At 48.3% G+C, this 21742-nt stretch overlaps 2 non-coding genes across 2 annotated transcripts; both read left to right on the forward strand.

Moving 5' to 3' along the window:
- Nucleotides 1–6876: 6876 nt before the first annotated feature.
- Nucleotides 6877–6949, forward strand: Trnaa-ggc (transfer RNA alanine (anticodon GGC)). The gene has a single exon. It is a non-coding gene; the product is annotated as a tRNA-Ala (tRNA).
- Nucleotides 6950–7376: 427 nt separating this feature from the next.
- Trnat-cgu (transfer RNA threonine (anticodon CGU)) lies at nucleotides 7377–7449 on the forward strand. Its single transcript has one exon. It is a non-coding gene; the product is annotated as a tRNA-Thr (tRNA).
- The last annotated feature ends 14293 nt before the right edge of the window (nucleotides 7450–21742 follow it).

Here is a 21742-nt window from a genome sequence, read left to right on the forward strand (position 1 = left end):
CAAGTATTTTAGCTACCTTTTGTTACCTGCTTGGACGTCCATCTGTCGTGAATTGATGTCACCCACAACGATGATCCCAGCCACCTTCCTTGATGGGGTCATCATCCTGGTCCCTAAGCCACATGGGCGATCACGGATCTGTGATTACCGGCCCATCACTCTACTCAACAGTGACATGAAAATTTTCACCCGTTTGTTGGCCTCACGCCTCAAGAAGGCAGCAAGATCCGTCACCTCCCTTGATCAGACTTCGTTGGGCGGTGACAACATCCATACGGCCCTTTGCCGTTATAGGGACATGATTGCGCTCGAGCGCTCGCGACATTTACCTGGCGCATTGGCATCGCTTGACTTCCGTCAAGCTTTCGACCGTGTCGACCATACTTTTCTGAAATCGGTCCTCCAACACATGGGTTTTCCGGTTCGTACAATCACCGTGGTAATGCGGCTCTTGAGCGGCGCAACTTCAAGAATACTCTGTAATGGTCGCCTCACCGCGCCTCTAGCGATCGAGCGCTCTGTCCGACAGGGATGCCCACTTTCCACGATACTGTATGCTTTGGCATTAGAGCCCCTCCTACAGGGGCTTCGCCAACGCCTGGTGGGCCTGACATTGCATGGGCACCGCTTCTGTTGTACAGCCTATGCCGACGATCTAGTCCTCTACCTCCGCAATGAAGACGATGTTCGCGCTGCTCTGACTTGGGTGACGACTTATGGGGAGGCATCGGGCAGTTCTCTTAACATTTCCAAACCGAAGGTTCTGCTCATTGGTGAGGGTCTACCAGAAAGATCTGTCGCTCCTCTAAGTGTGGCCACCAGCGTCCGCTGTTTGGGCATTGATTTTATGAATGACCTCCGTCGCTCAGCGGCAACCAACGGTCGACGTCTCCTACAAACGATCAGGGCTGGCCTTGTGGACCACCGGCTTCGATCCCTCGACATTATACAGCGCGCGCAATACGTGAATGTTTATCACGCCTCACGCATCCCCCATGTGGCACAAGTGCTCCCGGTTCCGATTACCCTCGCACGTCGTATGTTGATGGCGATAGGATCCTTTGTCTGTGCCGGGATGTTATTTAAAGTTCAATATTCCTCCCTTGCCCTCTCGCGGGAGCGTGGAGGAGTGGGCTTATTCCATGTGCCAGACAGAGTTACCGCACTTTATGTTAACTCCCAACTGAAAGTCTGGCGTCGCTGCCCGACGAGCCTGACCGGACTGCTTTTGCGTGAATACGCACCAGTCTCCATGTCAGCCCGGTCATGTTATCCGACATTCCACCCCCCTTTTATCACTTTCGGTACTTCTTCTTTGAAATCAGTTACATTCTGCACTCCTTACCCCTTCTCCGTATACTCCAGACAAAGACTGTATACGACACCTTACAAATGTGTCAAACCCCCAACCCCATTGAACACAAGTTTCCCCAGATCATATGGCGCCGTGTGTGGAAAGCAGTGCATGCTGGTTACCTCGACACCAGCGTTCAGTCCACCTGGTATATCACCGTCAATGGCAAACAGGTCAACCAGTCTCGTTTGCACCGCATCCGCCTTGCTGACACACCACTCTGTGTTCACTGTGGTGTAGAGGACACGGACGCTCATCGGTTCTCATGTGGTCCGTCTGCTGACGTCTGGAGGCTCGCGCAGCGTATCCTGGCTTTCCTCACCCGACAGCCGCCTGCTCAGATTATTTTCCTGACGCTTCTATTCCCGGATGTGATTCATTACCCCACAACAAAAACTAATGCCGTGAATTGGATACGCGGTCATACAGTCCGCTACCTTTTTGGGCCCGATGAGAAATCAGAACTAGGTTATTGGACGTACCTTAACGATCGACATTGTGCACTTGTTCGCAACCCCAGATACAAGCAGTTCTTTTACAATTTTCTACGGAGCGCCATTCATGACCCGCCTTCCAGCTGGAACGTCCAAGCCATGAGATGCTGATGCTTTTTTGCCGATATGATGTTCTGAACGTACTACACACGGAATCCCCACTAAAATTTCGAGAAGACACGTTTGGATGTTTCGCCAATCAGACGGCGCAAGCGACTCCTAGAATTCAGGTGGAACGACTGCCATAATACAAAAAAATGAATAAATAAAAACATACATACAAAAAAAGAAACAAAGAAAATAAAGAAAACAAAAATGCAATACAATAAATGAAAAACAAAAAAAAAGTTCCTGCTCACAACAAATTTCATTTTTTTATCGCTACTCTCTATGTCTCTTCCCCCCTACTTTCTTCCTTTCCTACACCTTTGCAGTAATAGGTTAGTTGTTTTGGAATAGGTGTAGATAGGTGCCAACGCCTGAAGAGGTGCATTTAATTTTATTTTTTTTGTTAGAATACAAGTGGCGGTGGCAAATAGGCATTTTTTTTGTAGTTTTTCCTTTCCTGTCCAGATAAAAAACAAAAAAAAAGGGTAGCCTCTTATTAGAAAAAAAAGAGAAAAAAAAGGTTGGTAGAGCACTTGCCCGCGAAAGGCAAAGGTCCAAAGTTTCGAGTCTCGGTCAATTTATAAAAAAAAAAAAAAAAGGGGCGTGAAATCGAAAGACCTGCACCAGGCGAACGGTCTACCCGACAGGAGGCCCTAGTCTCACGACATTTCATTTCACCATAACAACAATAAAAAAAAAAAGATGGTAGAGCGCTCGCTTAGTATGCGAGAGGTACTGGGATCAATACCCAGTGCCTCCAGAATTTTTAACACACCTACATGCGCACCTTGCCATGCAAGAGGAATAATTCACAACCAGCAGATGTGTCTAGGAAGATACAAGCGAATGATTAGCATCCACAATTGACAAGCGTGCTGTTATTAGTGCGCAGGAAGCACCCTCCTCCCACGCCTACACTTAATTTAGAAACAGTACAAGTGTTCCCGTAAGATTCTCAAGCCTATGTCGGAAAGATCTGCCTTGCGCCGAGTTCACGTAAATCCCACTGCACATTCCTATTCTTTGCGTGCAGTCAGCTGCTACTGGTGTTGCTAGTTGTGACTGCTGATAGATGCCGTAGCAATCAATTCACGGAGTGAGTTGTATGCTTTGCGATAGTCTGTCTCTGACAAGCAAGCACAGGTGACATAGGTGCGAACACACGAAGCTTGCAGAGCCTCGCTCCCTGCAGACACCGAGCAGCCACACTAGGAGGGCGGCCTAAGCCGTAGGCGAAATGTGCTCATTCGCTTTGGCGCGACGTCGAACTATAAATAATGCTGTCACTAGCGTGAGCGTCGTGGAAAGTCGGAAAAGTCGGCTGCGAGGTTGAGTGCCAAGTTTGGGGAGTGTTTCGTAGTATGCGCAGTGCAATGGAGACGCGGAAACTTGTTGTGGCCCAGTGTTTTGCAGTTGGACGACAAGATTGGTACACAGTAGTAAAGAGCGAGGCACTGAGTTGGCATGAATAATGGAGTGCACAATGGGGCTCGAGATGTGTTTGTTACCTCAGGTGCTGTATGATTGTCGACAAGGAGTGAAAACGGAGCAATTTGTGACGGCTCTTTCAATTTAAGACGTTAAAAACAGACGGAATTTGCATTTGTAATACCAGAGCATCGAAACTACTTGGAACTTTTGTGTATATGAACGGGTCCGCGCCTTTGTACTCTGCTCCCTTCACCGCTACAAACCAACCAACCATCGTGTCCGTGCGCATCTGAGTCGCAAAGAATGGGGAATAGCGCAGTTTGCTCGTGCATGGGGCGTAGCTCAGTTGGAAGAGCGTTCGCTTGGCATGTGAAAGGTCTAGGGTTCAAGCCGCGGCGCCTCCATTTTTTGTGGTCAGTGCATGGTAAGTGTTGGTCGCGGCGAACCTAAAGGCAGGCAAGATGTTGCAAAGCCAGCGTCACAGACTGATATGATGTATACTGACGTAAGGAGAGCAAGATGTAAGTGTGGGGACCGGCTGTTATCGAGGTGTCATCGAGTGCAGATCTGTCTTAGGTATCGCGGCTTAACCTCATTGAAGTCTAGAGGGTGGACAACACGTTTGTCTTACTCAGAGCGGTGTCCGAATTCTATTTTCGACGTTATACATGCCACATTCATTGTGGCCAACTACGATTCGATACAGAATGCACAAAACCTGAAAGACACCCTAACGGATACATAGAGAGTAGTGCTTGTCTGCTGAATAATGGGAGTGCAAGGGTCTGTGTCGTCTATATGGCTGTATGTAGCACCATTAGTCTTTGGGGGGGCGGGCGTAGCTCAGATGGTAGAGCGCTCGCTTATTATGCGAGAGGTACTGGGATCAATACCCAGTGCCTCCAGAATTTTTAACACACCTAGATGGGCACCTTGCCATGCAAGAGGAATAAATCACAACCAGCAGATGTGTCTAGGAAGATACAAGCGAATGATTAGCATCCACAATTGACAAGCGTGCTGTTATTAGTGCGCAGGAAGCACCCTCCTCCCACGCCTACACTTAATTTAGAAACAGTACAAGTGCTCCCGTAAGATTCTCAAGCCTATGTCGGAAAGATCTGCCTTGCGCCCAGTTCACGTAAATCCCACTGCACATTCCTATTCTTTGCGTGCAGTCAGCTGATACTGGTGTTGCTAGTTGTGACTGCTGATAACAGATGCCGTAGCAATCAATTCATGGAGTGAGTTGTATGTTTTGCGATAGTCTGTCTCTGACAAGCAAGCACAGGTGACATAGGTGCGAACACAGGAAGCTTGCAGACCCTCGCTGCCTGCAGACACCGAGCAGCCACACTAGGAGGGCGGCCTAAGCCGTAGGCGAAATGTGCTCATTCGCTTTGGCGCGACGTCGAACTATAAATAATGCTGTCACTAGCGTGAGCGTCGTGGAAAGTCGGAAAAGTCGGCTGCGAGGGTGAGTGCCAAGTTTGGGGAGCGTTTCGTAGTATGCGCAGTGCAATGGAGACGCGGAAACTTGTTGTGGCCCAGTGTTTTGCAGTTGGACGACAAGATTGGTACATAGTAGTAAAGAGCGAGGCACTGAGTTGGCATGAATAATGGAGTGCACAATGGGGCTCGAGATGTGTTTGTTACTTCAGGTGCTGTATGATTGTCGACAAGGAGTGAAAACGGAGCAATTTGTGACGGCTCTTACAATTTAAGACGTTAAAAACAGACGGAATTTGCATTTGTAATAACAGAGCATCGAAACTACTTGGAAATTTTGTGTATATGAACGTGTCCGCGCCTTTGTACTCTGCTTCCTTCACCGCTACAAACCAACCAACCATCGTGTCCGTGCGCATCTGAGTCGCAAAGAATGGGGAATAGCGCAGTTTGCTCGTGCATGGGGCGTAGCTCAGTTGGAAGAGCGTTCGCTTGGCATGTGAAAGGTCTAGGGTTCAAGCCGCGGCGCCTCCATTTTTTGTGGTCAGTGCATGGTAAGTGTTGGTCGCGGCGAACCTAAAGGCACGCAAGATGTTGCAAAGCCAGCGTCACAGATTGATATGATGTATACTGATGTAAGGAGAGCAAGATGTAATTGTGGGGACCTGCTGTTATCGAGGTGTCATCGAGTGCAGATCTGTCTTAGGTATCGCGGCTTAACCTCATTGAAGTATAGAGGGTGGACAACACGTTGGTCTTACTCAGAGCGGTGTCCGAATTCTATTTTCGACGTTATACGTGCCACTTTCATTGTGGCCAACTACGATTCGATACAGAATGCACGAAACCTGAAACACACCCTAACGGATACATAGAGAGTAGTGTTTGTCTGCTGAATAATGGGAGTGCAAGGGTCTGTGTCGTCTATATGGCTGTATGTAGCACCCTTAGTCTTCTGGGGGGCGGGCGTAGCTCAGATGGTAGAGCGCTCGCATAGTATGCGAGAGGTACTGGGATCAATACCTAGTGCCTCCAGAATTTTTAACACACCTACATGCGCACCTTGCCATGCAAGAGGAATAAATCACAACCAGCAGATGTGTCTAGGAAGATACAAGCGAATGATTAACATCCACAATTGACAAGCGTGCTGTTATTAGTGCGCAGGAAGCACCCTCCTCCCACGCCTACACTTAATTTAGAAACAGTACAAGTGTTCCCGTAAGATTCTCAAGCCTATGTCGGAAAGATCTGCCTTGCGCCCAGTTCACGTAAATCCCACTGCACATTCCTATTCTTTGCGTGCACTCAGCTGATACTGGTGTTGCTAGTTGTGACTGCTGATAACAGATGCCGTAGCAATCAATTCATGGAGTGAGTTGTATGTTTTGCGATAGTCTGTCTCTGACAAGCAAGCACAGGTGACATAGGTGCGAACACAGGAAGCTTGCAGACCCTCGCTGCCTTCAGACACCTAGCAGCCACACTAGGAGGGCGGCCTAAGCCGTAGGCGAAATGTGCTCATTCGCTTTGGCGCGACGTCGAACTATAAATAATGCTGTCACTAGCGTGAGCGTCGTGGAAAGTCGGAAAAGTCGGCTGCGAGGGTGAGTGCCAAGTTTGGGGAGCGTTTCGTAGTATGCGCAGTGCAATGGAGACGCGGAAACTTGTTGTGGCCCAGTGTTTTGCAGTTGGACGACAAGATTGGTACATAGTAGTAAAGAGCGAGGCACTGAGTTGGCATGAATAATGGAGTGCACAATGGGGCTCGAGATGTGTTTGTTACTTCAGGTGCTGTATGATTGTCGACAATGAGTGAAAACAGAGCAATTTGTGACGGCTCTTTCTATTTAAGACGTTAAAAACAGACGGAATTTGCATTTGTAATACCAGAGCATCGAAACTACTTGGAAATTTCGTGTATATGAACGGGTCCGCGCCTTTGTACTCTGCTCCCTTCACCGCTACAAACCAACCAACCATCGTGTCCGTGCGCATCTGAGTCGCAAAGAATGGGGAATAGCGCAGTTTGTTCGTGCATGGGGCGTAGCTCAGTTGGTAGAGCATTCGCTTGGCATGTGAAAGGTCCAGCGTTCAAGCCGCGGCGCCTCTATTTTTTGTGGTCAGTTCATTGTAAGTGTTGGTCGCGGCGAACCTAAAGGCACGCAAGATGTTGCAAAGCCAGCTTCACAGACTGATATGATGTATACTGACGTAAGGAGAGCAATATGTAAGTGTGGGGACCGGCTGTTATCGAGGTGTCATCGAGTGCAGATCTGTCTTAGGTATCGCGGCTTAACCTCATTGAAGTCTAGAGGGTGGACAACACGTTGGTCTTACTCAGAGCGGTGTCCGAATTCTATTTTCGACGTTATACGTGCCACTTTCATTGTGGCCAACTACGATTCGATACAGAATGCACGAAACCTGAAAGACACCCTAACGGATACATAGAGAGTAGTGTTTGTCTGCTGAATAATGGGAGTGCAAGGGTCTGTGTCGTCTATATGGCTGTATGTAGCACCATTAGTCTTTGGGGGGCGGGCGTAGCTCAGATGGTAGAGCGCTCGCTTCGTATGCGAGAGGTACTGGGATCAATACCCAGTGCCTGCAGAATTTTTAACACACCTACATGCGCACCTTGCCGTGCAAGTGGAATAATTCACAACCAGCAGATGTGTCTAGGAAGATACAAGCGAATGATTAGGATACACAATTGACAATCGTGCTGTTATTAGTGCGCAGGAAGCACCTTCCTCCCACGCCTACACTTAATTTAGAAACAGTACAAGTGTTCCCGTAAGATTCTCAAGCCCATGTCGGAAAGATCTGCCTTGCGCTGAGTTCACGTAAATCCCACTGCACATTCCTATTCTTTGCGTGCAGTCAGCTGCTACTGGTGTTGCTAGTTGTGACTGCTGATAACAGATGCCGTAGCAATCAATTCATGGAGTGAGTTGTATGTTTTGCGATAGTCTGTCTCTGACAAGCAAGCACAGGTGACATAGGTGCGAACACAGGAAGCTTGCAGACGCTCGCTGCCTTCAGACACCGAGCAGCCACACTAGGAGGGCGGCCTAAGCCGTAGGCGAAATGTGCTCATTCGCTTTGGCGCGACGTCGAACTATAAATAATGCTGTAACTAGCGTGGGCGTCGTGGAAAGTCCGAAAAGTCGGCTGCGAGGGTGAGTGCCAAGTTTGGGGAGCGTTTCGTAGTATGCGCAGTGCAATGGAGACGCGGCAACTTGTTGTGGCCCAGTGTTTTGCAGTTGGACGACGAGATTGGTACATAGTAGTAAAGAGCGAGGCACTGAGTTGGCATGAATAATGGAGTACACAATGGGGCTCGAGATGAGTTTGTTACCTCAGGTGCTGTATGATTGTCGACAAGGAGTGAAAACGGAGCAATTTGTGACGGCTCTTTCAATTTAAGACGTTAAAAACAGACGGAATTTGCTATTGTAATACCAGAGCATTGAAACTACTTGGAACTTTTGTGTATATGAACGTGTCCGCGCCTTTGCACTCTGCTCCCTTCACCGCTACAAACCAACCAACCATCGTGTCGGTGCGCATCTGAGTCGCAAAGAATAGGGAATAGCGCAGTTTGCTCGTGCATGGGGCGTAGCTCAGTTGGTAGAGCGTTCGGTTGGCATGTGAAAGGTCTAGGGTTCAAGCCGCAGCGCCTCTATTTTTTGTGGTCAGTTCATTGTAAGTGTTGGTCGCGGCGAACCTAAAGGCACGCAAGATGTTGCAAAGCCAGCGTCACAGACTTATATGATGTATACTGACGTAAGGAGAGCAAGATGTAAGTGTGGGGACCGGCTGTTATCGAGGTGTCATCGAGTGCAGATCTGTCTTAGGTATCGCGGCTTTACCTCATTGAAGTCTAGAGGGTGGACAACTCGTTGGTCTTACTCAGAGCGGTGTCCGAATTCTATTTTCGACGTTATACGTGCCACTTTCATTGTGGCCAACTACGATTCGATACAGAATGCACGAAACCTGAAAGACACCCTAACGGATACATAGAGAGTAGTGTTTGTCTGCTGAATAATGGGAGTGCAAGGGTCTGTGTCGTCTATAGGGCTGTATGTAGCACCATTAGTCTTTAGGGGGGCGGGCGTAGCTCAGATGGTAGAGCGCTCGCTTAGTATGCTAGAGGTACTGGGATCAATACCCAGTGCCTCCAGAATTTTTAACACACCTACATGCGCACCTTGCCATGCAAGTGGAATAATTCACAACCAGCAGATGTGTCTAGGAAGATACAAGCGAATGATTAGCATCCACAATTGACAAGCGTGCTGATATTAGTGCGCGGGAAGCACCCTCCTCCCACGCCTACACTTAATTTAGAAACAGTACAAGCAGGTGCTGACAGATGTGAAAATTACCGAACTATCAGTTTAATAAGCCACGGCTGCAAAATACTAACGCGAATTCTTTACAGACGAATGGAAAAACTGGTAGATGCAGACCTCGGGGAGGATCAGTTTGGATTCCGTCGAAATGTTGGAACACGTGAGGCAATACTGACCTTACGACTTATCTTAGAAGAAAGATTAAGAAAAGGCAAACCTACGTTTCTAGCATTTGTAGACTTAGAGAAAGCTTTTGACAATGTTGACTGGAATACTCTTTTTCAAATTCTAAAGGTGGCAGGGGTAAAATACAGGGAGCGAAAGGCTATTTATAATTTATACAGAAACCAGATGGCAGTAATAAGAGTCGAGGGGCATGAAAGGGAAAACAGTGGTTGGGAAAGGAGTGAGACAGGGTTGTAGCCTCTCCCCGATGTTATTTAATCTGTATATTGAGAAAGCAGTAAAGGAAACAAAAGAAAAATTTGGAGTAGGTATTAAAATTCATGGAGACGAAGTAAAAACTTTGAGGTTCGCCGATGACATTGTAATTCTGTCAGAGACGGCAAAGGACTTGGAAGAGCAGTTGAACGGAATGGACAGTGTCTTGAAAGGAGGATATAAGATGAACATTAACAAAAGCAAAACGAGGATAATGGAATGTAGTCAAATTAAATCGGGTGACGCTGAGGGAATTAGATTAGGAAATGAGACACTTAAAGTAGTAAAGGAGTTTTGCTATTTAGGAAGTAAAATAACTGATGATGGTCGAAGTAGAGAGGATATAAAATGTAGACTGGCAATGGCAAGGAAAGCGTTTCTGAAGAAGAGAAATTTGTTAACATCGAATATAGATTTATGTATCAGGAAGTCGTTTCTGAAAGTATTTGTTTGGAGTGTAGCCATGTATGGAAGTGAAACATGGACGATAACTAGTTTGGACAAGAAGAGAATAGAAGCTTTCGAAATGTGGTGCTACAGAAGAATACTGAAGATAAGGTGGATAGATCAGGTAACTAATGAGGAGGTATTGAATAGGATTGGGGAGAAGAGAAGTTTGTGGCACAACTTGACTAGAAGAAGGGATCGGTTGGTAGGACATGTTTTGAGGCATCAAGGGATCACAAATTTAGCATTGGAGGGCAGCATGGAGGGTAAAAATCGTAGAGGGAGACCGAGAGATGAGTACACTAAGCAGATTCAGAAGGATGTAGGTTGCAGTAGGTACTGGGAGATGAAGCAGCTTGCACAGGATAGAGTAGCATGGAGAGCTGCATCAAACCAGTCTCAGGACTGATGACAACAACAACAACAACAACAACATGTGTTCCCGTAAGATTCTCAAGCCTGTGACGGAAAGATCTGCCTTGCGCCGAGTTCACTTAAATCCCACTACACATTCCTATTCTTTGCGTGCAGTCAGCTGCTACTGGTGTTGCTAGTTGTGACTGCTGATAACAGATGCCGTAGCAATCAATTCATGGAGTGAGTTGTATGTTTTGCGATAGTCTGTCTCTGACAAGCAAGCACAGGTGACATAGGTGCGAACACAGGAAGCTTGCAGACCCTCGCTGCCTTCAGACACCTAGCAGCCACACTAGGAGGGCGGCCTAAGCCGTAGGCGAAATGTGCTCATTCGCTTTGGCGCGACGTCGAACTATAAATAATGCTGTAACTAGCGTGGGCGTCGTGGAAAGTCGGAAAAGTCGGCTGCGATGGTGAGTGCCAAGTTAGGGGAGCGTTTCGTAGTATGCGCAGTGCAATGGAAACGTGGAAACTTGTTGTGGCCCAGTGTTTTGCAGTTGGACGACGAGATTGGTACACAGTAGTAAAGAGCGAGGCACTGAGTTGGCATGAATAATGGAGTGCACAATGGGGCTCGAGATGTGTTTGTTACCTCAGGTGCTGTATGATTGTCGACAAGGAGTGAAAACAGAGCAATTTGTGACGGCTCTTTCAATTTAAGACGTTAAAAACAGACGGAATTTGCATTTGTAATACCAGAGCATCGAAACTACTTGGAACTTTTGTGTATATGAACGGGTCCGCGCCGTTGTACTCTGCTCCCTTCACCGCTACAAACCAACCAACCATCGTGTCCGTGCGCATCTGAGTCGCAAAGAATGGGGAATAGCGCAGTTTGCTCGTGCATGGGGCGTAGCTCAGTTGGTAGAGCGTTCGCTTGGCATGTGAAAGGTCTAGGGTTCAAGCCGCGGCGCCTCCATTTTTTGTGGTCAGTGCATGGTAAGTGTTGGTCGCGGCGAACCTAAAGGCACGCAAGATGTTGCAAAGCCAGCGTCACAGACTGATATGATATATACTGACGTAAGGAGAGCAAGATGTAAGTGTGGGGACCGGCTGTTATTGAGGTGTCATCGAGTGAAGATCTGTCTTAGGTATCGCGGCTTAACCTCATTGAAGTCTAGAGGGTGGACAACACGTTGGTCTTACTCAGAGCGGTGTCCGAATTCTATTTTCGACGTTATACGTGCCACTTTCATTGTGGCCAACTACGATTCGATACAGAATGCACGAAACCTGAAAGACACCCTAACGGATACATAGAGAGTAGTGTTTGTCTGCTGAATAATGGGAGTGCAAGGGTCTGTGTCGTCTATATGGCTGTATGTAGCACCATTAGTCTTTGGGGGGCGGGCGTAGCTCAGATGGTAGAGCGCTCGCTTCGTATGCGAGAGGTACTGGGATCAATACCCAGTGCCTCCAGAATTTTTAACACACCTACATGCGCACCTTGCCATGCAAGTGGAGTAATGCACAACCAGCAGATGTGTCTAGGAAGATACAAGCGAATGATTAGCATCCACAATTGACAAGCGTGCTGATATTAGTGCGCGGGAAGCACCCTCCTCCCACGCCTACACTTAATTTAGAAACAGTACAAGTGTTCCCGTAAGATTCTCAAGCCTATGTCGGAAAGATCTGCCTTGCGCTGAGTTCACGTAAATCCCACTGCACATTCCTATTCTTTGCGTGCAGTCAGCTGCTACTGGTGTTGCTAGTTGTGACTGCTGATAACAGATGCCGTAGCAATCAATTCATGGAGTGAGTTGTATGTTTTGCGATAGTCTGTCTCTGACAAGCAAGCACAGGTGACATAGGTGCGAACACAGGAAGCTTGCAGACCCTCGCTGCCTTCAGACACCGAGCAGCCACACTAGGAGGGCGGCCTAAGCCGTAGGCGAAATGTGCTCATTCGCTTTGACGCGACGTCGAACTATAAATAATGCTGTAACTAGCGTGGGCGTCGTGGAAAGTCGGAAAAGTCGGCTGCGAGGGTGAGTGCCAAGTTTGGGGAGCGTTTCGTAGTATGCGCAGTGCAATGGAGACGCGGAAACTTGTTGTGGCCCAGTGTTTTGCAGTTGGATGACAAGATTGGTACACAGTAGTAAAGAGCGAGGCACTGAGTTGGCATGAATAATGGAGTGCACAATGGGGCTCGAGATGTGTTTGTTACCGCAGGTGCTGTATGATTGTCGACAAGGAGTGAAAACGGAGCAATTTGTGACGGCTCTTTCAATTTAAGACGTTAAAAACAGATGGAATTTGCATTTGTAATACCAGAGCATCGAAACTACTTGGAACTTTTGTGTATATGAACGGGTCCGCGCCTTTGTACTCTGCTCCCTTCACCGCTACAAACCAACCAACCATCGTGTCCGTGCGCATCTGAGTCGCAAAGAATGGGGAATAGCGCAGTTTGCTCGTGCATGGGGCGTAGCTCAGTTGGTAGAGCGTTCGCTTGGCATGTGAAAGGTCCAGAGTTCAAGCCGCTTCGGCTTTATTTTTTGTGGTCAGTTCATTGTAAGTGTTGGTCGCGGCGAACCTAAAGGCACGCAAGATGTTGCAAAGCCAGCGTCACAGACTGATATGATGTATACTGACGTAAGGAGAGCAAGATGTAAGTGTGGGGACCGGCTGTTATCGAGGTGTCATCGAGTGCAGATCTGTCTTAGGTATCGCGGATTAACCTCACTGAAGTCTAGAGGGTGGACAACACGTTGGTCTTACTCAGAGCGGTGTCCGAATTCTAATTTCGACGTTATACGTGCCACTTTCATTGTGGCCAACTACGATTCGATACAGAATGCACGAAACCTGAAAGACACCCTAACGGATACATAGAGAGTAGTGTTTGTCTGCTGAATAATGGGAGTGCAAGGGTCTGTGTCGTCTATATGGCTGTATGTAGCACCATTAGTCTTCGGGGGGCGGGCGTAGCTCAGATGGTAGAGCGCTCGCTTAGTATGCGAGAAGTACTGGGATCAATACCCAGTGCCTCCAGAATTTTTAACACACCTACATGCGCACCTTGCCATGCAAGTGGAGTAATGCACAACCAGCAGATGTGTCTAGGAAGATACAAGCGAATGATTAGCATCCACAATTGACAAGCGTGCTGATATTAGTGCGCAGGAAGCACCCTCCTCCCACGCCTACACTTAATTTAGAAACAGTACAAGTGTTCCCGTAAGATTCTCAAGCCTATGTCGGAAAGATCTGCCTTGCGCTGAGTTCACGTAAATCCCACTGCACATTCCTATTCTTTGCGTGCAGTCAGCTGCTACTGGTGTTGCTAGTTGTGACTGCTGATAACAGATGCCGTAGCAATCAATTCATGGAGTGAGTTGTATGTTTTGCGATCGTCTGTCTCTGACAAGCAAGCACAGGTGACATAGGTGCGAACACAGGAAGCTTGCAGACCCTCGCTGCCTTCAGACACCGAGCAGCCACACTAGGAGGGCGGCCTAAGCCGTAGGCGAAATGTGCTCATTCGCTTTGGCGCGACGTCCAACTATAAATAATGCTGTAACTAGCGTGGGCGTCGTGGAAAGTCGGAAAAGTCGGCTGCGAGGGTGAGTGCCAAGTTTGGGGAGCGTTTCGTAGTATGCGCAGTGCAATGGAGACGCGGAAACTTGTTGTGGCCCAGTGTTTTGCAGTTGGACGACGAGATTGGTACACAGTAGTAAAGAGCGAGGCACTGAGTTGGCATGAATAATGGAGTACACAATGGGGCTCGAGATATGTTTGTTACGTCAGGTGCTGTATGATTGTCGACAAGGAGTGAAAACGGAGCAATTTGTGACGGCTCTTTCAATTTAAGACGTTAAAAACATACGGAATTTGCATTTGTAATACCAGAGCATCGTAACTACTTGGAACTTTTGTGTATATGAACGGGTCCGCGCCTTTGTACTCTGCTCCCTTCACCGCTACAAACCAACCAACCATCGTGTCCGTGCGCATCTGAGTCGCAAAGAATGGGGAATAGCGCAGTTTGGTCGTGCATGGGGCGTAGCTCAGTTGGTAGAGCGTTCGCTTGGCATGTGAAAGGTCCAGAGTTCAAGCCGCGGCGCCTCTACTTTTTGTGGTCAGTTCATTGTAAGTGTTGGTCGCGGCGAACCTAAAGGCACGCAAGATGTTGCAAAGCCAGCGTCACAGACTGATATGATGTATACTGACGTAAGGAGAGCAAGATGGAAGTGTGGGGACCGGCTGTTATCGAGGTGTCATCGGGTGCAGATCTGTCTTAGGTATCGCGGATTAACCTCATTGAAGTCTAGAGGGTGGACAACTCGTTGGTCTTACTCAGAGCGGTGTCCGAATTCTATTTTCGTCGTTATACGTGCCACTTTCATTGTGGCCAACTACGATTCGATACAGAATGCACGAAACCTGAAAGACACCCTAACGGATACATAGAGAGTAGTGTTTGTCTGCTGAATAATGGGAGTGCAAGGGTCTGTGTCGTCTATATGGCTGTATGTAGCACATTTAGTCTTTTGGGGGGGCGGCCGTAGCTCAGATGGTAGAGCGCTCGCTTAGTATGCGAGAGGTACTGGGATCAATACCCAGTGCCTCCAGATTTTTTAACACACCAACATGCGCACCTTGCAATGCAAGAGGAATAATTCACAACCAGCAGATGTGTCTAGGAAGATACAAGCGAATGATTAGCATCCACAATTGACAAGCGTGCTGTTATTAGTGCGCAGGAAGCACCCTACTCCCACGCCTACACTTAATTTAGAAACAGTACAAGTGTTCCCGTAAGATTCTCAAGCCTATGTCGGAAAGATCTGCCTTGCGCCGAGTTCACGTAAATCCCACTGCACATTCCTATTCTTTGCGTGCAGTCAGCTGCTACTGGTGTTGCTAGATGTGACTGCTGATAACAGATGCCGTAGCAATCAATTCATGGAGTGAGTTTTATGTTTTGCGACAGTCTGTCTCTGACAAGCAAGCACAGGTGACATAGGTGCGAACACAGGAAGCTTGCAGACCCTCGCTGCCTGCAGACACCGAGCAGCCACACTAGGAGGGCGGCCTAAGCCGTAGGCGAAATGTGCTCATTCGCTTTGGCGCGACGTCGAACTATAAATAATGCTGTAACTAGCGTGGGCGTCGTGGAAAGTCGGAAAAGTCGGCTGCGAGGGTGAGTGCCAAGTTTGGGGAGCGTTTCGTAGTATGCGCAGTGCAATGGAGACGCGGAAACTTGTTGTGGCCCAGTGTTTTGCAGTTGGACGACGAGATTGGTACACAGTAGTAAAGAGCGAGGCACTGAGTTGGCATGAATAATGGAGTACACAATGGGGCTCGAGATGTGTTTGTTACCTCAGGTGCTGTATGATTGTCGACAAGGAGTGAAAACGGAGCAATTTGTGACGGCTCTTTCAATTTAAGACGTTAAAAACAGACGGAATTTGCATTTGTAATACCAGAGCATCGAAACTACTTGGAACTTTTGTGTATATGAACGTGTCTGCGCCTTTGTACTCTGCTCCCTTCACCGCTACAAACCAACCAACCATCGTGTCCGTGCGCATCTGAGTCGCAAAGAATGGGGAATAGCGCAGTTTGCTCGTGCATGGGGCGTAGCTCAGTTGGTAGAGCGTTCGCTTGGCATGTGAAAGGTCCAGAGTTCAAGCCGCGGCGCCTCTACTTTTTGTGGTCAGTTCATTGTAAGTGTTGGTCGCGGCGAACCTAAAGGCACGCAAGATGTTGCAAAGCCAGCGTCACAGACTGATATGATGTATACTGACGTAAGGAGAGCAAGATGTAAGTGTGGGGACCGGCTGTTATCGAGGTGTCATCGAGTGCAGATCTGTCTTAGGTATCGCGGATTAACCTCATTGAAGTCTAGAGGGTGGACAACTCGTTGGTCTTACTCAGAGCGGTGTCCGAATTCTATTTTCGTCGTTATACGTGCCACTTTCATTGTGGCCAACTACGATTCGATACAGAATGCACGAAACCTGAAAGACACCCTAACGGATACATAGAGAGTAGTGTTTGTCTGCTGAATAATGGGAGTGCAAGGGTCTGTGTCGTCTATATGGCTGCATGTAGCACCATTAGTCTTCGGGGGGGCGGGCGTAGCTCAGATGGTAGAGCGCTCGCTTAGTATGCTAGAGGTACTGGGATCAATACCCAGTGCCTCCAGATTTTTTAACACACCAACATGCGCACCTTGCCATGCAAGAGGAATATTCACAACCAGCAGATGTGTCTAGGAAGATACAAGCGAATGATTAGCATTCACAATTGACAAGCGTGCTGTTATTAGTGCGCAGGAAGCACCCTACTCCCACGCCTACACTTAATTTAGAAACAGTACAAGTGTTCCCGTAAGATTCTCAAGCCTATGTCGGAAAGATCTGCCTTGCGCCGAGTTCACGTAAATCCCACTGCACATTCCTATTTTTTTTGCGTGCAGTCAGCTGCTACTGGTGTTGCTAGTTGTGACTGCTGATAACAGATGCCGTAGCAATCAATTCATGGAGTGAGTTGTATGTTTTGCGATAGTCTGTCTCTGACAAGCAAGCACAGGTGACATAGGTGCGAACACAGGAAGCTTGCAGACCCTCGCTGCCTGCAGACACCGAGCAGCCACACTAGGAGGGCGGCCTAAGCCGTAGGCGAAATGTGCTCATTCGCTTTGGCGCGACGTCGAACTATAAATAATGCTGTCACTAGCGTGAGCGTTGCGTGAGCGACGTGGAAAGTCGGAAAAGCCGGCTGCGAGGGTGAGTGCCAAGTTTGGGGAGCGTTTCGTAGTATGCGCAGTGCAATGGAGACGCGGAAACTTGTTCTAGCCCAGTGTTTGCAGTTGGACGACAAGATTGGTACACAGTAGTAAAGAGCGAGGCACTGAGTTGGCATGAATAATGGAGTGCACAATGTGGCTCGAGATGTGTTTGTTACCTCAGGTGCTGTATGATTGTCGACAAGGAGTGAAAACGGAGCAATTTGTGACGGCTCTTTCAATTTAAGACGTTAAAAACAGACGGAATTTGCATTTGTAATACCAGAGCATCGAAACTACTTGGAACTTTTGTGTATATGAACGGGTCCGCGCCTTTGTACTCTGCTCCCTTCACCGCTACAAACCAACCAACCATCGTGTCCGTGCGCATCAGAGTCGCAAAGAATGGGGAATAGCGCAGTTTGGTCGTGCATGGGGCGTAGCTCAGTTGGTAGAGCGTTCGCTTGGCATGTGAAAGGTCCAGGGTTCAAGCCGCGGCGCCTCTATTTTTTGTGGTCAGTTCATTGTAAGTGTTGGTCGCGGCGAACCTAAAGGCACGCAAGATGTTGCAAAGCCAGCTTCACAGACTGATATGATGTATACTGACGTAAGGAGAGCCAGATGTAAGTGTGGGGACCGGCATTTATCGAGGTGTCATCGAGTGCAGATCTGTCTTAGGTATCACGGCTTAACCTCATTGAAGTCTAGAGGGTGGACAACACGTTCGTCTTACTCAGAGCGGTGTCCGAACTCTATATTCGACGATATACGTGCCACTTTCATTGTGGCCAACTACGATTCGATACAGAATGGACGAAACCTGAAAGACACCCTAACGGATACATAGAGAGTAGTGTTTGTCTGCTGAATAATGGGAGTGCAAGGGGCTGTGTCGTCTATATCGCTGTATGTAGCACCATTAGTCTTGGGGGGGTCGGGTGCAGCTCAGATGGTAGAGCGCTCGCTTAGTATGAGTGAGGTACTGGGATCAATACCCAGTTCCTCCAGAATTTTTAACACACCTACATGCGCACCTTGCCATGCAAGTGGAATAATTCACAGCCAGCGGGTGTGTCTAGGAAGATACAAGCGAAAGGATAGCATCCACAATTGGCAAGCGTGCTGTTATTAGTGCGCGGGAAGCACCCTCCTCCCACGCATACACTTAATTTAGAAACAGTACAAGTGTTCCCGTAAGATTCTCAAGCCTATGTCGGAAAGATCTGCCTTGCGCCGAGTTTACGTAAATCCCACTGCTCACTCCTATTCTTTGCGTGCAGTCGGCTGCTACTGGTGTTGCTAGTTGTGACTGCTGATAACAGATGCCGTAGCAATCAATTCATGGAGTGAGTTGTATGTTTTGCGATAGTCTGTCTCTGACAAGCAAGCACAGGTGACATAGGTGCGAACACAGGAAGCTTGCAGACCCTCGCTGCCTGCAGACACCGAGCAGCCACACTAGGAGGGCGGCCTAAGCCGTAGGCGAAATGTGCTCATTCGCTTTGGCGCGACGTCGAACTATAAATAATGCTGTCACTAGCGTGAGCGTTGCGTGAGCGACGTGGAAAGTCGGAAAAGCCGGCTGCGAGGGTGAGTGCCAAGTTTGGGGAGCGTTTCGTAGTATGCGCAGTGCAATGGAGACGCGGAAACTTGTTCTAGCCCAGTGTTTGCAGTTGGACGACAAGATTGGTACACAGTAGTAAAGAGCGAGGCACTGAGTTGGCATGAATAATGGAGTGCACAATGTGGCTCGAGATGTGTTTGTTACCTCAGGTGCTGTATGATTGTCGACAAGGAGTGAAAACGGAGCAATTTGTGACGGCTCTTTCAATTTAAGACGTTAAAAACAGACGGAATTTGCATTTGTAATACCAGAGCATCGAAACTACTTGGAACTTTTGTGTATATGAACGGGTCCGCGCCTTTGTACTCTGCTCCCTTCACCGCTACAAACCAACCAACCATCGTGTCCGTGCGCATCAGAGTCGCAAAGAATGGGGAATAGCGCAGTTTGGTCGTGCATGGGGCGTAGCTCAGTTGGTAGAGCGTTCGCTTGGCATGTGAAAGGTCCAGGGTTCAAGCCGCGGCGCCTCTATTTTTTGTGGTCAGTTCATTGTAAGTGTTGGTCGCGGCGAACCTAAAGGCACGCAAGATGTTGCAAAGCCAGCTTCACAGACTGATATGATGTATACTGACGTAAGGAGAGCCAGATGTAAGTGTGGGGACCGGCATTTATCGAGGTGTCATCGAGTGCAGATCTGTCTTAGGTATCACGGCTTAACCTCATTGAAGTCTAGAGGGTGGACAACACGTTCGTCTTACTCAGAGCGGTGTCCGAACTCTATATTCGACGATATACGTGCCACTTTCATTGTGGCCAACTACGATTCGATACAGAATGGACGAAACCTGAAAGACACCCTAACGGATACATAGAGAGTAGTGTTTGTCTGCTGAATAATGGGAGTGCAAGGGGCTGTGTCGTCTATATCGCTGTATGTAGCACCATTAGTCTTGGGGGGGTCGGGTGCAGCTCAGATGGTAGAGCGCTCGCTTAGTATGAGTGAGGTACTGGGATCAATACCCAGTTCCTCCAGAATTTTTAACACACCTACATGCGCACCTTGCCATGCAAGTGGAATAATTCACAGCCAGCGGGTGTGTCTAGGAAGATACAAGCGAAAGGATAGCATCCACAATTGGCAAGCGTGCTGTTATTAGTGCGCGGGAAGCACCCTCCTCCCACGCATACACTTAATTTAGAAACAGTACAAGTGTTCCCGTAAGATTCTCAAGCCTATGTCGGAAAGATCTGCCTTGCGCCGAGTTTACGTAAATCCCACTGCTCACTCCTATTCTTTGCGTGCAGTCGGCTGCTACTGGTGTTGCTAGTTGTGACTGCTGATAACAGATGCCGTAGCAATCAATTCATGGAGTGAGTTGTATGTTTTGCGATAGTCTGTCTCTGACAAGCAAGCACAGGTGACGTAGGTGCGAACACAGGAAGCTTGCAGACCCTCGCTGCCTGCAGACACCGAGCAGCCACACTAGGAGGGCGGCCTAAGCCGTAGGCGAAATGTGCTCATTCGCTTTGGCGCGACGTCGAACTATAAATAATGCTGTCACTAGCGTGAGCGTCGTGGAAAGTCGGAAAAGTCGGCTGCGTGGGTGAGTGCCAAGTTTGGGGAGCGTTTCGTACTATGCGCAGTGCAATGGAGACGCGGAAACTTGTTGTGGCCAGTGTTTTGCAGTTGGACGACAAGATTGGTACACAGTAGTAAAGAGCGAGGCACTGAGTTGGCATGAATAATGGAGTGCACAATGTGGCTCGAGATGTGTTTGTTACCTCAGGTGCTGTATGATTGTCGACAAGGAGTGAAAACGGAGCAATTTGTGACGGCTCTTTCAATTTAAGACGTTAAAAACAGACGGAATTTGCATTTGTAATACCAGAGCATCGAAACTACTTGGAACTTTTGTGTATATGAACGTGTCTGCGCCTTTGTACTCTGCTCCCTTCACCGCTACAAACCAACCAACCATCGTGTCCGTGCGCATCAGAGTCGCAAAGAATGGGGAATAGCGCAGTTTGGTCGTGCATGGGGCGTAGCTCAGTTGGAAGAGCGTTCGCTTCGCATGTGAAAGGCCCGGGGTTCAAGCCGCGGCGCCTCCATTTTTTGTGGTCAGTGCATGGTAAGTGTTGGTCGCGGCGAACCTAAAGGCACGCAAGATGTTGCAAAGCCAGCGTCACAGACTGATATGATGTATACTGACGTAAGGAGAGCAAGATGTAAGTGTGGGGACCGGCTGTTATCGAGGTGTCATCGAGTGCAGATCTGTCTTAGGTATCACGGCTTAACCTCATTGAAGTCTAGAGGGTGGACAACACGTTCGTCTTACTCAGAGCGGTGTCCGAACTCTATTTTCGACGTTATACGTGCCACTTTCATTGTGGCCAACTACGATTCGATACAGAATGCACGAAACCTGAAAGACACCGTAACGGATACATAGAGAGTAGTGTTTGTCTGCTGAATAATGGGAGTGCAAGGGTCTGTGTCGTCTATATGGCTGTATGTAGTACCATTAGTCTTCCGGGGGGCGGGCGTAGCTCAGATCGTAGAGCGCTCGCTTAGATGCGAGAGGTACTGGAATCAATACCCAGTGCCTCCAGAATTTTTAGCACACCTACATGCGTACCTTGCCATGCAAGTGGAATAATTCACAGCCAGCAGATATGTCTAGGAAGATACAAGCGAATGATTAGCATCCACAATTGGCAAGCTTGCTGTTATTAGTGCGCGGGATGCACCCTCCTCCCACGCCTACACTTAATTTAGAAACAGTACAAGTGTTCCCGTAAGATTTTCAAGCCTATGTCGGAAAGATCTGCCTTGCTCCGAGTTTACGTAAATCCCACTGCACATTCCTATTCTTTGCGTGCAGTCGGCTGCTACTGGTGTTGCTAGTTGTGACTGCTGATAACAGATGCCGTAGC

Source organism: Schistocerca gregaria, chromosome 10 (genome assembly GCF_023897955.1).
Source record: "Schistocerca gregaria isolate iqSchGreg1 chromosome 10, iqSchGreg1.2, whole genome shotgun sequence".
NCBI lineage: Eukaryota > Metazoa > Arthropoda > Insecta > Orthoptera > Acrididae > Schistocerca > Schistocerca gregaria.